This window comes from Lissotriton helveticus, chromosome 5_1 (assembly GCF_964261635.1).
Source record: "Lissotriton helveticus chromosome 5_1, aLisHel1.1, whole genome shotgun sequence".
In the NCBI taxonomy this organism is placed as follows: domain Eukaryota; kingdom Metazoa; phylum Chordata; class Amphibia; order Caudata; family Salamandridae; genus Lissotriton; species Lissotriton helveticus.
Window position 1 is genome coordinate 1,264,787,418 of NC_136065.1, and position 15,305 is coordinate 1,264,802,722.

Below are 15,305 nucleotides of genomic sequence, written 5' to 3' on the forward strand. Positions count from 1 at the left end.
AAGGAAGGGTCCTTACTTGGACAGAGTGGAAGCAACTGCCAACTAGAGACCCCCATTTCTAACACAGTGCTAAAGCGTTTGTGCTTTACCCTTTAAACATGGCAACATTGGCATATATCTGATTGGCATATTCAATTTACTCATAAGACCCTTGTAGAGTGGTATACCAATATACCCAGGGCCTGTACATTAAATGCTACTAGTTGACCTGCAGCAATAACTGTGCCATCCATGTAAATATCCCCTTAAAACATGTCCTAGGCCTGCCATTGCCAATTTGACGTGGCACTATAACCTCCTTGCCTAGCCTTAAACTCCCCTTTTATCGCATTTAAGTGACTCCAAAAGTGGGCCCTAGGTATCCCATATGGCAGAGTGAACTGCAATTAAAAAGGTCGGACATGGACTTTTAAGTTTAACTGTCCTGGTAGTGAAAAATTCCTACATTTGTTGTCACTACTGTGAGGCCTACCACTCCCATAACATAACATTTGGTTGCCTTATTGCATTTAATAAGTGCTAACTTTTGATTGGGAACAGGTCAACATTTTGTGTTTGGTGTCTAAGAAATGTTAATTAAGAATCCTTTTTGATGGTAAATTCAGATTTTAAGTTACAAGTTTTTAAAAAGCCAATTTTTAAAATGTTGCCATTTTTCTGCCCTATTTTATGCCTGCAGACGGCCCTAGGACATATGACTGGGTTTAGTTGGCAGTTTGTTTATTCCTCCCAGACAGCCAAACAATAAATGGATGAAATTAGATGTGTCTAGATGGGCCATCAATTGGAGGGATTAGGGCAGAGCTGCGCACAGTCCCACTTGCAACTGAAAAAGCTGTGCTCTGTCTTCACACAAAGCACTTGTCAAACCTGCATTGTTCACACAGGCAGCCATGGAAGCAAGAAACTTCAAGCATTTTAAAGGGAATTTTTTATACACTTCTACTTCAACAATTGCACCAGGTATAGCAATAGGACCCTCATAACCATTCTTTAGTTCACTTTCTGAATTTGCTGAAGGACTCTCAGAAAATTGTCTCTTGCTGTAGCCTGCTGTGTACTCCACAAGACTGCTTTGCTGCATTTGATAGGTCTGCTTTGATTCCTGGAGGCTGCCTTGAACCCTCACAGGCCTGCCCTGCTGCTTGAACCCTGTTTCATCACTTGAACCCAGGACTATCAGAGGGACTCTAAGGGCTGTTTAGCTGGCCTCCTGATCAGAGCCTCAGGAAAGAAAAGGCTCCAACCATCTTGAACTTGTACCTGGACACAGCCGGGGTGAGTCCTTACCCCAAAGTGATGCCCCTCCAGTACTGTTGATTCTACATGTGCCCAGATAGCCAAGATCCAACACTTGGGACTTCGAAAACTTTGGGTTGAAAACTGCTCTGAGAACTGAAGGAAGACCAGGACCAACCTGCTCATATATCCGCCCATGGTTTATCACCCATCGGCTTGACTTCACAGCAACTCAACTACGCTCTTTCCACAGCAACAGTGGTCCTTCGCCATAGGCGTATTCGGCCTCTTGGAACTCTCATTGGCTACAGGACCAGCAAACACCTGCTGGAAATTTTTGAGTTCCAAAACAGAGACAAAGTCCAAACAATGGCATCTCTTCATCAGACACCACCTGGAGCCTTGCCCCTCTTAACTACCTTCTAAGACAACTTTTGTTTCCGAAGGTAAGCGCCAACTGGGCAATTTACTTTTTATATCCGAATCGCATTCCATCGCGGTCTGCCATATTTTCTTTTACTTTGACCCATTCTTGCACGACTAGATGTCAGCGGTTGGTACTTTAATCTTTTAGGCCATATTTTTTACCTTAAATTTTAAAAAATCCTAACTTCTACTAAATAGATTTTTGCAATTTGGTGCCAAATAATGTATTAAATGTACTCTATTTGTCTCATTTTATGTGGGATTTTTCTTGTGTTCTTTTTTCATTTGATCAGTGTTTGTGTGCTGCATAAATACTTTACACATTGCCGTTAAGTTAAGCCTGACTGCTTCTCTGCCAAGCTACCTGAGGGCTAAGAACATGTTAATTTACTTACTTTTTTGGTTCACCAAGACAGGGATTGAGCATTTGCTTGAGCAGGGGTCACCCCACATTCAACCAACAAACCAATTTATCACAGATGTGAAAAATATTGCAGAGGTTATATAGACACAACACCCTTCACACAATAGAAAGCATTGAACAAGGAGTTTGTGATAAAAGATTGTGTATTACTACTTTAGAGTAATTGTTTATTAACCCCTTCGCTGCTAGGCCTTTTCCCCTCCTGTGCTAAGCCTTTTTTGGCGTTTTGGGGGTAGTGCGCGCTTAGGCCCCTGTAACTTTTTGACCACATAAGGTATCCATGCCAAATTTGCGTCCTTTTCTTCCAACATCATGTGGATTCCAAAGGCGCCCAAGGTTTGTGGATTCCCTTGGAGGGGTCCCAGAAAATAACCAAAATATATTGAAATTTTTGTTTTTTTCAGAAAAATGGGAAAAACGGGCTGCAAATGAAAGCCTCTGAGTTTTTCCCTGAAAATGTTATCAAAAAAGGGTTTGTGGGGCTGAAATCTCCATTTTCTCAGCTTTTAGGGAATGACAGTCTTTTGTCAGAGAACCGACATTTTTCACACAGTTTTGGCATTTTTCTGGGACATAGCCTATTTTTGCTATTTTTAGAGCTTTCCACCTCCTTCCAGTTAATGGTAGAAATGAGTTTGAAAGCAATATTGAATCCTAGAAAGATGTACATTTTCGGCAAGTAGACAAAATTCTGAATTCAGAAAGGGGTCATTTGTCTAAATCCATGAAGGTTTCTTTATAGAAACTAACAGTTAAATATTGGAATAATTGAAAATTTGTTGAAAAAAACAGCCTTTTGTCTCAACGTTTTCACCTATAACTTTTTCTAATCTTGACAGCTCTTGGAAAGCAATATACCGTTACATCCGTTAGACCTTCCTGGTTGTGGGGATATATAGGACTTGTAGTTTCACCAAGAACCAGACGAACCCAGATCCAAAAACTGAGCAGCAACTTGCAATGGTATTTTTTCATTTACTGGGTATAGAGCACTTTGTCTTGGAAAATGTATACATGGAAAAATCTGTATGAAAGACACCTATGTATTTCTGAATTGGGTACAAAATATAGAGTTCAGAAACAGTATATAATTGCACATTTTCAAAACTGGGAATACTCATACTAGCATGAGAATTATTGGTCATTTTTCAAAAACATTTTTTTTTTACACAATGTCTTTCATTGAAAGGAAGAAATGCATGAAAGCTCAATTGGTAATAACAGTTGATTTACAAATCTGAATTACCCGAAGTCTCCCGATAAAAATGGTACCTCACTTGTGTGGGTCGGCTTTGTGCTTGCGACAGGAAACAGCGCAAAATGCAACGTGGTCACACCTCAATTTTGCAGTTACAAATTGACCCTTTTATGCAAAGTGCCTACCTGTAGTTTTTGCACCCTAGCTCTGCCGGCACCTAGGGAAACCTAGCAAACCTATACAGTTTTGAAAACTAGACACCCAGGGGAATTCAGGATGGGGTGACTCGACTGCCTACCACCAGGTTTTGTTACCCAGAATCCCTTGCAAAGCTAAGAATTTGACAAAAAAAACACATTTTCCTCACATTTCTGTGGTGGAAAGTTCTGGAATCTACGTGGATCAACAAATTTCCACCCACACATCGTTCCCCCAGGTCTCCCAAAAAAAATGGTACCTCACTTGCGTGGGTAGGCATAGTGGCTGCGACACGAAACAGCGCAAAACACAACGTGGTCGCACCTCAATTTCCCAGTGAAATCTTGCCCATTTTGGACAAAAAGACTACCTTTTGTTTTTGAGTCCTAGCTCTGCCAGCACCTAGGGAAACCTAGCAAACCTATACATTTGTGAAAACTAGACACCCAGGGGAATTCAGGATGGGGTGACTCGACTGCCTACCACCAGGTTTTGTTACCCAGAATCCCTTGCAAAGCTAAGAATTTGACAAAAAAAACACATTTTCCCCACATTTCTGTGGTGGAAAGTTCTGGAATCTGCGTGGATCAACAAATTTCAACCCACCCAGCGTTTTCCCAGGTCTCCCAAAATAAATGGTACCTCACTTGCGTTGTTAGGCATAGTGGCTGCGACATGAAGCAGCGCAAAACGCAACGTGGTTGCACCTCAATTTCACAGTGAAATCTTGTGCTTTTTGGACAAAGAGACTACCTTTTGTTTTTGAGCCCTAGCTCTGCCAGCACCTAGGGAAACCTAGCAAACCTATACATTTTGTAAAACTAGACACCCAGGGGAATTCAGGATGGGGTGACTCGACTGCCTACCACCAGGTTTTATTACCCAGAATCGCTTGCAAAGCAAAGAATTTGACAAAAAAAACACATTTTCCTCACATTTCTGTGGAGGAAAGTTCTGGAATCTGTGTGTATCAACAAATTTCTACCCACCCAGCGTTCCCCCAGGTCTCCTGAAAAAAATGGTACCTCACTTGCATGGGTAGGCATAGTGGCTGCGACATGAAACAGCGCAAAACGCAACATGGTCGCACCTCAATTTTCCTGTGAAATCTTGCCCTTTTTGGACAAAAAGACTACCTTTTGTTTTTGAGCCCTAGCTCTGCCAGCACCTAGGAAAACCTAGCAAACCTATACATTTTTGAAGAATAGACACCCAGGGAAATTCAGGATGGGGTGACTCGTCTGCCTACCCCCAGGTTTTGTTACCCAGAATCCCCTGCAAAGCTAAGAATTTGACCAAAAAAAACACATTTTCCTCACATTTCTGTGGTGGAAAGTTCTGGAATCTGCGTGGATCAACAAATTTCCACCCACCCAGCGTTCCCCCAGGTCACTTGCGTGGGTAGGCATAGTGGCTGCAACAGGAAACGGTTCAAATCGTACGGTGGTGAATTTACAATACCCTATTGCAAAACTACCTTGATTTTTTGGGGGGGCACCTGAGTTTTTGGCCCGGGGCTCAGTGGCCATCTTTTGAAACTACCAAACCCGAACAGTTCTGAAAACTAGACACCCGGGGGAGTCCAGGGAGGTATGGCATGTGTGGGTCCCCCAATGTTTTCCTACCCAGAATTCCTTGCAAACCTTAAAATTAGGTAAAAATATCACTTTTCTAAACTTTTTTGCATGGGATCTCCGTGCCGGCAACAATGTCCTACCACCCAGCGTTCCCCTTGTTCTCCCGAGTAAAAGGATACCTCACTTGTGTGGGTGCCATAAAGCAGAACAGGCTAAAAATGAATTTTTTAAAAAGTCCTATTTAAGTTTGACAAATTAAGCCCCCCTACCTTAGCCACAGGCCTTTGGCCCACCCACACAAGTGAGGTATCATTTTACTCGGGAGAACAAGGGGAATGTCGGGGTGGGATGCACACCATAATATTGCAACTTGTCTCTGTTTAATCCAAATGTAATCCTGTTTACCGTGCAACTTTGGTTCAGTGTCATGCCCAAATGACACTATTTAGACAAAAACTCCGATACAAGGGGAGACCTTTCTCCCCATACCTGCGCACATTTTTTCGTGTGGATTAACATCGTAGCAGGAGTAAAAGGAATTAACATTCAAAGGTTAAACAAACAAAATAAAGATTAAGCAAGGAAATAAACACGCCTGCAAATGCTAATTGTTGCTGTGCACAGGTATGGGGAGAAAGGTCTCCCCTTGTATCGGGGATCTTTCAATCTAGCCACTTCCTCCACCACTCCAAATCTAGGAACACTTGCCTGCTCCACAAGTACAAGGCTGCCTATTATAGACTCCTGAAACTTAACAAAAGGCATCTTCGTCTCAGGACAAGACTTCTGGTACACAACAAAAGCATTAAAGGATGCCAAGTGGAACAGATGGATAGCCAACTTCTTGTACCAAACGTAAGCCTTTCGAAGAGCAGCATAAGGTTCCAACCTCTGATCTACTCTGTCAACACCACCCATGAACTTATTGTAAGCTAAAATGCACACATGTTTGCGCACTTCAGCACCCTGACCCCAAACAGGCACAGGTTCTGTACTTTCATCGTGGATAGTAGTCAGCATGTACACATCTCTCTTGTCTGAAAACTTCACAGCTAGAAGCTCCCCACATCGCAATGCCGTAGACTGTCCCCGCACAAGCCTTTTGCAAACAAGTTCCTTTGGGAAACCTTTACGGTTACTGCGCATTGTGTCACAAGCAACAGTGCCCACTTTGGCCAACTCCTTGAACAACCGCACACCAGTGTAGAAGTTATCTACATATAAATGATGGCCTTTGTTAAATAATCCTCTACCTAGTTCCCACACAATTTTCTCAGTCACTACAAAAGTAGAGGGACAACCAGGAGGGTTATTGCTGGACTCCTTACCAGTGTACACCCTGAAATTGTAGACATATCCAGTCTCACTGTCACACAGCATATACAGTTTGATTCCATAGCGTGCCCTCTTACTAGGAATGTATTGCCTAAAAACCAAGCGGCCCTTGAACAACAGCAAAGACTCATCCACTGCAATTTTTTTTACCAGGGGCAAAGATCTCAGAAAAACGATCAATAAAGTGATCAAGGACAGGCCGAATTTTAAACAAACGGTCACAATCAGGGTGATCGCGTGACAACGCTAAACCATTATCAACAAAATGCATCATCCGAAGAAGAAGCATATACCGATCACGACTTATGACTGCTGGAAATATAGCTGTTGCCATCAAGGGACTAGTGGACCAATATGAAGTCATTGATGGCTTCCTTAGCAAGCCCATCAAAAAAGTTAATCCCAAAAACTTCTTCATCTCTTCAACATTTGTGGGAGTCCACCGGATTGCTCTAGAATAGGGCTTGAGGCTGGCACTGTTGGCCCTCAAAAATTGTTCTGCATACAAATTACTTTGATCAACAATCTCTTGCAAAAACACATCGTCAAAAAACAACTGAAAAAAATGTATTGGCAGAAAATTCTCAGTATTCACTCTACATCCAGGAACACCAGTGAACTCTGGCAATGCCGGCTGCACCATGCCAGGGGGAACCCAGAGGCCATCCCTATCAACGGGGGGAGCAGCCACCCCAGAAGCCTCTTGCTGCTGTTCACCAACGGGAAGCCTAACAGCCACAGATACTTCTGGCTGCACAATACCAACAGAAGACATAGCATCCCCAGAGGGCTCTTCCTGCACTACACCAACGGGAAGCCCAGCAGCCTGAGATGCTTCTTGCTGCACTACACCACCGGGAAACCAAGCAGGCCCAGATGCCTCTTGCCGCTCTACACCAATGGGAAGCCTAACTGCCCCAGATGCCTCTTGCTGCACTACACCAGCAGGAAGACGAAAAGCACCAGATGCCTCTTGGCGCACCACAGCAATGTGAAGCCTTTTGGGCGCAGGCTCCAGCCCACAAGCCTCTTGCCGATGCAAAAAGAAAGGAAACCTTGCGGCCCTAGGCAGCAGCACAGATGCCTCTTGGCCCACTACCCGGCACATCAATGTCCTCCTCTACCATAGGCCCTTCATCAGCACTAGAAGAAGATTCATCATCCGATGATGATGATTCCATGCGAAGAGAAAACTCACTGCCTGAATCTTCTGCCCCTACCTCTGAGTCCGAATCGGACTCAGTCTCTGAACCATGGTCAGAGGAAGACTCAAAAAGCAAACCAAGAACCTGCTGAGCAGTAATCCTGAGACTAGCCATTATCCTTACAAAGCAAGAAGACTGCACACACAAGTGAATAACAACCTACACTGTGCAAAGTAAGAAGTAAACAAGGTAAGGCTTTCACAAAAAAAACAATACAATCCAAAACAATTTCACTCTTAACAAATATAGCTACACTCACCAGCACCTACTCTGCTGAGACACAGCAAAAAGAAATGATATCCCACTAGAAAGAAAAAAAGAAATGACAGATTAGAAAACAAAGTGCACATCAAACACTAATGGTGAAAAAGAAAGAAAAAACACAGAGCCACACAAACTGCTATAAGTACAACCTTTTTCAAAAAGGCAAACATCAAGGGAAAGTAGTACAAAATACATTCACTTACCAAGCACAAGCAACTACACAAGCTGCAAACAGACACGCAACCTACAACAATACAAACAGCATAAGCCTGGAACAAGACAAAAATAGAGAAGAAAAAGAAATTACTACCACATTTCACAAACAATATAACAATTAAAAAAACAACACACAAATTTGCCCCCCAAATTTACATTCACCCAGATGGGCCATCAAATAGGGCCAATTGGGATTAGATGAGGTTTAACATCAAGACATTGGTTAATTTGTCAGCGCTTCCCCCGAGGGTGGGGCTGATGACGAGCTGGCCTTGTCATCCGCGCACGACCGGTGTGCGCCATGACGAGCCCAGCTTGTCATCAGCCCCGAAGGGGTTAAATAGTCACTGATAACAATAGCTCTGTCCTCAGTGTGCCAATGAGTCTTCATTATTATCATCTGGTTGTTTTTCTAAATCTTCATCTTCCTGGGGCATAGGCACATGTCAGCAGCTACAAATGTTGTGTAGCATGCAGCTAAGGATAGTTATATCCTTAATGGGTAGAATGTTTCCATTATATCAGGGATCCTGAGGTTACAAAGAGTCATGGAGTTTTGGTTGATCCGGAAATTGTGAATAGTAATGTGTAATTATAAAGTCAGGGTCACAATGCCTTTGAACATTTCTGATGTGTTGTTGCTTGTGATTCCTCTTTTTGTCCAGACGCTTTGGTGGTATTTGTCTTATATGAGCACAATCTCTAGGCCATAGAATATTAAATAAAAACGCTGTATTCAGTACTCATGGAATTTGCTGAGCAGTGCCCTCCGGATTGGGAGTGCTGGGAGCATAGAGTGCGGTAGAAGAGGTAGTGTTAACCCTCTCTACAATAGAGCTCACTCAGAACGGGAAAAGGCAGGTCGGCGGTCTAGTTGACCGGATCCAATTAACCTGCACCTTCAAATGAAGGCCGGCCATCGGGCGCGCAGCAGAGACAGTGCAGTCGTTGTGGGACACGAAAGTTGCAAATTCATTTTGGTGATTTTAACATTATAGTAAAAGTACCATTGTCAAGATTTTTAACAATTTTAAAACTCTCAGCATTAAGTTTGTTTTTAAAATAAAACACTGAATTCAGTACTCATGGTATTTGCTGATCATTCCCCTCCGGATTGGAAGTGCTGGGAGCATAGAGTGCAGTAGAAAAGGTTGTGTTAACCCTCTCTACCATAGAGCGCACTCGGAACAGGGAAACCCAGATCAGCAGTCTAGTTGACCGGATCCAATTAACCTGCACCTTCAAATGAAGGGCCGGCCAGCGGGCACGCAGCGGACATGTGCAGCAGGCGGGATGCTGGCGCACCAAAGGTGCACCAAAGGCAAGCATGCCTGTGCTCGTCCGCGCCCTACCAAGCCAAGGGGCCAGAAACCCTTCACAATTTTCAAGGATCATATATTCTGGGAAGGAACTACGTGGTCTTAATAAACCCAGAGTAGTCAGCTGTGAGAAGGACTGGAATTTCATACCTACGCGGTGTCACGGCTCACAGGCGGATAGGACAGGGCTAGCCCTCAGAACGATTGTGTTCTCGGGTGACCCTCCTGTCGGACACCAGTTCGGGTTTATGCAATTCATAAACTCGTGAATGTTCTCCTGCACTATTGGGATCAGCCTCCACTTGTGATTTATAAGATTGGGAAGAGTACGGATTGAGGACACATACACCTGTCCGAGGGTCCACTAAACGAATTTCGGGAGGGCCAACAGTGGCGCTGATTGCGACAGTCCTGATGAAGACCGGAGTGACCTTTTGAGGCACATATCCAGCGGTCGAAACATGTTGACTTCAGCAGTGGTAGGAGGGAAGTCTTGAGGAACCTTACTTTCTCTATAAGACATCTCCCATCCTTTTATTACTTTTAATCCTGGTAGGGGTACCAAACTATGGTGAATAAAGTAATTATTTTCTATTGGCACCCTTAATCAGTTTTAATCACTTCCTTGTACTGCACATTTTTGTCGCACTATCATTTTCAGCCACAGGGTGTTTTGCACAGTTTTTCACCTCATTCTGTGTTACTTGTTGTTTTTGTCAAAAATTATTTTGTTGTACGTCTAGTAGTGTGGAATTTATTATTTTTTCCCCCTCCCTTATGCTCCGCTCTGGATGTGGCTACACATGGGCATTTGTAGCAGGCCCTATGATGAAGCATGTCACATACTTCGGTATGTGAGTGAGGGTAGTTTTTCCAAACTGAGAGATTTGTCTTAGTTGTGTCTATTGTGTACTCTACACACCCCTATTTGTGTGAACATTTCATAAGTGAGCCATTCCTATAGAAGATTTGTCAACACTGTAAATTAGTGTGGAAAGCACCTCATAAACTAGGGTCGAGCAAATGTAATGGGCTAAAGCAGCCAGAAGCCTAGAAGTTAGGACTGATTAACTGCCGCTCTCTACCTAAACACAAAACAGAATTCCGTCTATTGTTAGAAGAGAACGATTTAGACGTCCTGTTTATTACAGAAGTTGGCTCAAAGACTGCGCCTCCCCTGATATAGTAATGGCCCTGCCACCAGGCTGTACAAGACTGGATAGAATCGAGTAGGCAGAGGGAGGACTGGGCATTCTAATAAAGAAGGAGTACAAGTGCACCACCAAGGGTCTTCCTATCAAAGGGTGCGAATGCCTCCTCTTCTCAATCTCGTTAGTACCCACGGACACCTTAATAGGGCACCTTTTCTGTCGACCCCCAGACCCCTATGGAGAATTTTTTTTAAACTTGCCTGAAGCACTAGCCAGTGTGCTATTAAAGAAATCTTACATCACCATACTGGGAGATCTAAATCTACATATGGAGGACCAGAACCTCCCCAGCTTCAAAAGATTGCTATTAGATCTAGAAAGCCTGAAACTTGCTCAGTTGGTAACGACTGCCACACACGTTAAGGGTCACAGATTGGATTTAGTAATCTCTTATGACCCCAACATTAATGTCGCACCTCCTGGTACCCGGATCAGATCACCATGTCATTCCCTTTAATTTAGGAAAGATAGGAAGAGAGCACCGGGGGACCCCTAATGCGAAACAATGAAAAGTTGCTGGGCTAAGCTCAACCCAGAGGCATAGAGGAATATTCTAACAGATACAACTACATCCAATACTGAGGAACCGTCATGGGTGGAGGAAGCATACTCCAGGTGGGAAACCTGGATTAGCCCCTAAAGCTACCTCCAAACCAAAATCCTTATCCAGGGTGGATGGATGGTTTAATCCTCAACTGTTAGCGCTAAAGAAAAAAAAGATGTAATCGAAAAAGACTGTAGAAAAAATTGTGATCCACAATTTAAAATCCTGTATAAATCAGCCATTGGAAACTACCACAACAGCATCAAAATAACTGAGGCAAAGATCTTTGAGAAGAAAATCAGCTTGGCTCAGAACTCCGAAATTGAACTGTTTGAGGTAGTCAAGGCATTGACCACTCCAGTCCAGGACCATCACCCATTAGAGACATCGGAGGAGAGGTGTATTGACCTAGCAACATAGTTCCTCTCATAAGTAACAGACATTTACAGCTCTTTCAAAGCGAACGGAGAACTAACCTCAAGATGGGAAGAGGGTCAGGAAAAAGCTCTCCTATTAAAAACCATCAGCAATCTCCCGCCAATAGAAGCAAAAGGGGTAGAAGCATTGATGGACAAAGTGAAGTCTGGCTCACCTCTAGACCCAACCCAGCTGCAAAGCCTTAAGACAATTACACCTGTCATCCTTCCTTCCCTAATCAAGGTCATGAACCAGTCTCTGGAGATGGGCATGGTCCCTGCTTCATGGAAACACGCTATCATTAAAACCCTGTTAAAAAAGCTAACGCAGATCCATCTCAACTAGGTAATAACCACCTTATCTCCTTACTGCCGTACGTGGGCATGTTACTGGAAAAGCATGTCAACCGATTATTGTCAGAATTCCTAGAAATGAACCAATGCCTCCACCCCACCCAGATGGGCTTCCGGGCAAACAGCACAAAGTCTGCTCTGTTGGTGGTGGTGAAGGAACTTAGAACATAGTTAGACAAGGGAAAAGCAGCTGCCATACTCCTCTAAGGCCTGAGTACTGCCTTCGACACAGTGGACCACCATATATTAAGAAGGAGGCTCTCAGCCATCGGGGTGCAGTGTACCATACTCAAGTGGTTGGCTTCGTTTCTGGAAGGAAGAACTTTCCAAGTATTGGAAAACACTACCCTCTCTAAAACGTTGCCATTAAGGTGTGGGGTACCACAGGGTTCTTCATTAAGCCCCACATTATTCAATGTATATATGAAATCACTTGCTAAGATTGTCCAAGAGTTCAACATCTTCATGACGTCCTAAACGGACGATACTCAGCTGGTGATCTCCTTGGACCCACAAAACAGCGGGGATTCTGGGAGACTATCACCCTGCATGGAAAAAAGTAAAGGAGTGGATGACACAAAGCTGCCCAAAATTAAACGGGCACAAAACAGAGGTAATGATCCTCGGGAATAAGGACATTTCCAGGCCACCCATAAGCTGGCCCAAATGTTTGGGCAGCCCACCCATACCTAAAGAAATAATCAAGAATCTGGGTTTTTGGCTAGAAAAGGATCTTTCCATGGTGACACAAGCTAAGAAAGTCACAGTCACGTGTTTTAGACTACTTAGAAGCCTCCGAAAATTCCTAGGTAGGATTCCTACTCTGCTCAGGAAGACAGTAGTCCACTCCCTCGTCACCTTACGACTGGATTATGGAAACTCGTTATTCCTAGTGGCACCAAAATATGTGACCCACAGACTGCAGGTGGTCCAGAATGCAGCGGCGAGGATGCTGTGCAATGTACCGGCTCGTGAGTCAGTTAGAAAGGACTAAAGGGGCACATTGGCTCCCAGTAGAGGCCAGAATCAAATTTAAGTCACTGGTCATGACGCACAGATCTCTACATAATAGGGGCCCTAGGAAAATCAAGAATCTAGTAGTCCCTTATATGCCAAATAGGTATTTGAGATCAAGCTCTGAGGGACCTCTAAAACCTACATAGGCCAGGAGGGAGAGATGAGGAGGAAGATCCCTCTCCCACCTAGCTCCCAAACACTGGAATTCCCTACCACGGGAATATCGGACACTGGACAAAGAATAGCAATTTCGCAAAGAAATTAAAACAGGGCTGTTCAAGCAATACCTTCAAAAGTATGTCTAAATTCAACTAACTACATGTCTCTTAGCGCGGGAAAGCCCCAGGGCGGCCATGCGTTCTACAAATCGCATATAATAATAATAATAATAATAATAATATAATATTAGTAAAACCAACCAATGGCATTAAACTTTGTCTTTGTAGCAGTGTCTTTCTGGGGGAAGGGGGGTCTTTGGAAAAGTGATATGCTGTGGCAATAAAATTAGTGGTGCCCCATCACCTTCCTGTGAACCTTAGAGGCTGGTATATACCATGCTGACTCCCCACTGGGCTCTGGCCTACCCATCCTGCAAAATAATGTAGAACAGCAAGAAGAGGGTTGTTTCTGCTCTCTGGGTAGTAATGTTAGCATCCAGTAACTCCCCAATGATACTGAGGAGGTGCAGACATTCCAGGAACCCTTGGTCCTTTTCTACTCCTTTGGTTTCATCTGCCCCTTTGGCAGTGTGCCCCTTACCCCTCCTGTGCCTATGTGAAGGCCTACTGAATGAGAAGTTGCAATGCATGCAAGTCAAAGTAGTATAAGTGCTTTCTCCAGGACCAGGACGAAAGTGCAGTGTGACTATGGATGCTTTTACACAGGCTGTTGCTAACTGAAGTCACCTATCTGTTGTTTTTAATGCTGTTTGTTAGTGTTTTAGAAATGTATTAAAAAAAAAATATATTATAATTGTGTATGTGTGAAGCCTGTAAGGTTTGATTGCATTTGCCAAGTAATTTTACATTTCATATGTCAGGAGGAAAATGTATGGATTACTTCCTCATCTGCAAGTGGTAAATTATCAGCTTATAACAGCTTTTTTACTATTTATGCATGCAATTTAACTATACAGCACAATTGATCGTTTTTCCCACATGCAGTTTATTCAGATATATTAACAATCTCTAAAATTTCATCTAAAAAAAAGCATACAGAAACACTTAAAAGGACAGGACCGAAATTAACACATAAAGCCATGTGGTGTTCTCCCTATCCCTTATTCATAATCAAGGCTATTATCTTGGCACTAAATCGGAAAAAGACTGCTACATAAGGAAACAACTGGACAGGTTGCCGTGTCATTCCCAGTGGTCTAGCAAGCACATGCTCCCCTGTCGCCTATCATAACTGCACTGCCCCCACTCAGCTAACCTCCCATCTGCTAGTAATAATCCACATTTGTAAAGCGCGAACAATCACCTCTGCCTCTGCTCTTCTTTCCTACAGGTTAAGTCTAAATTCAGAGGGCCTGACTCTGGAGAGCATGGAACGGCTCATGGCTATCTGGACAGTCGTGAGGGACCTCAAGCTCACTGCCTCAAGAAGGTCTGGTGTGGCCTTAGTGGTGCAATACGTGGAAGGTTTTGGAGCAACCTCCAGTGCAATATCTCAGAGGACAGTATATCCTGCATTAGTAGAGAGGTGGGAGGGTGAGTTATGGCCCCCCACATAAGTTGGTCTCTGACACAACAGGACATTTGGACACAAGATTGCTTATTCGGGCGGGTGTCAGGGCTCGAAAGGAAGGGGGTGAGTGCTGTGCCCTTGATTATGACTTAGAGAGTTTGGAAGAGAGGGAATTGAGGGATGAGGATGGCGGTCAGACCAAAGAATCCATGTGATGGCAAAAGAGTGTGGGGGTCTATTCTAACCGTTATGCCGCTAGTGTTTTGCAGGACACAGGTGTTCGGCAGCAACATGTAGTTCAAGCTGGAACCAGGCAATAGGAAAGAATGGCAAAGCAGCAGGCACCGGTCTTGGTGCCAGATGAGATATAGAGGAGCGGGTTAGACCCCTCTTGTATGGTGTTTGTGGGAATTGAGGAGAAGGAGCCTCAGGAGTGAGGGGAGGCCCGACTCTAAAAAGGTTAATATGTGAAAGATACTGGAGTTGACACAGACAAAGAGGATTCAGGTTCAAGAGGTATACTTGTAGGGCAGACAGAGCAAACATGAGGTAACAGGCACAGGGTACCAGGGATGAGCCAGTCTGCGTCCATTAACTCAGTAGCAAACAAAAGCACGGACCTGGAGCTCAGGGGGAGAAAGTTTGGGACGGGTCGAGGTAAAAAAGCAGGGAA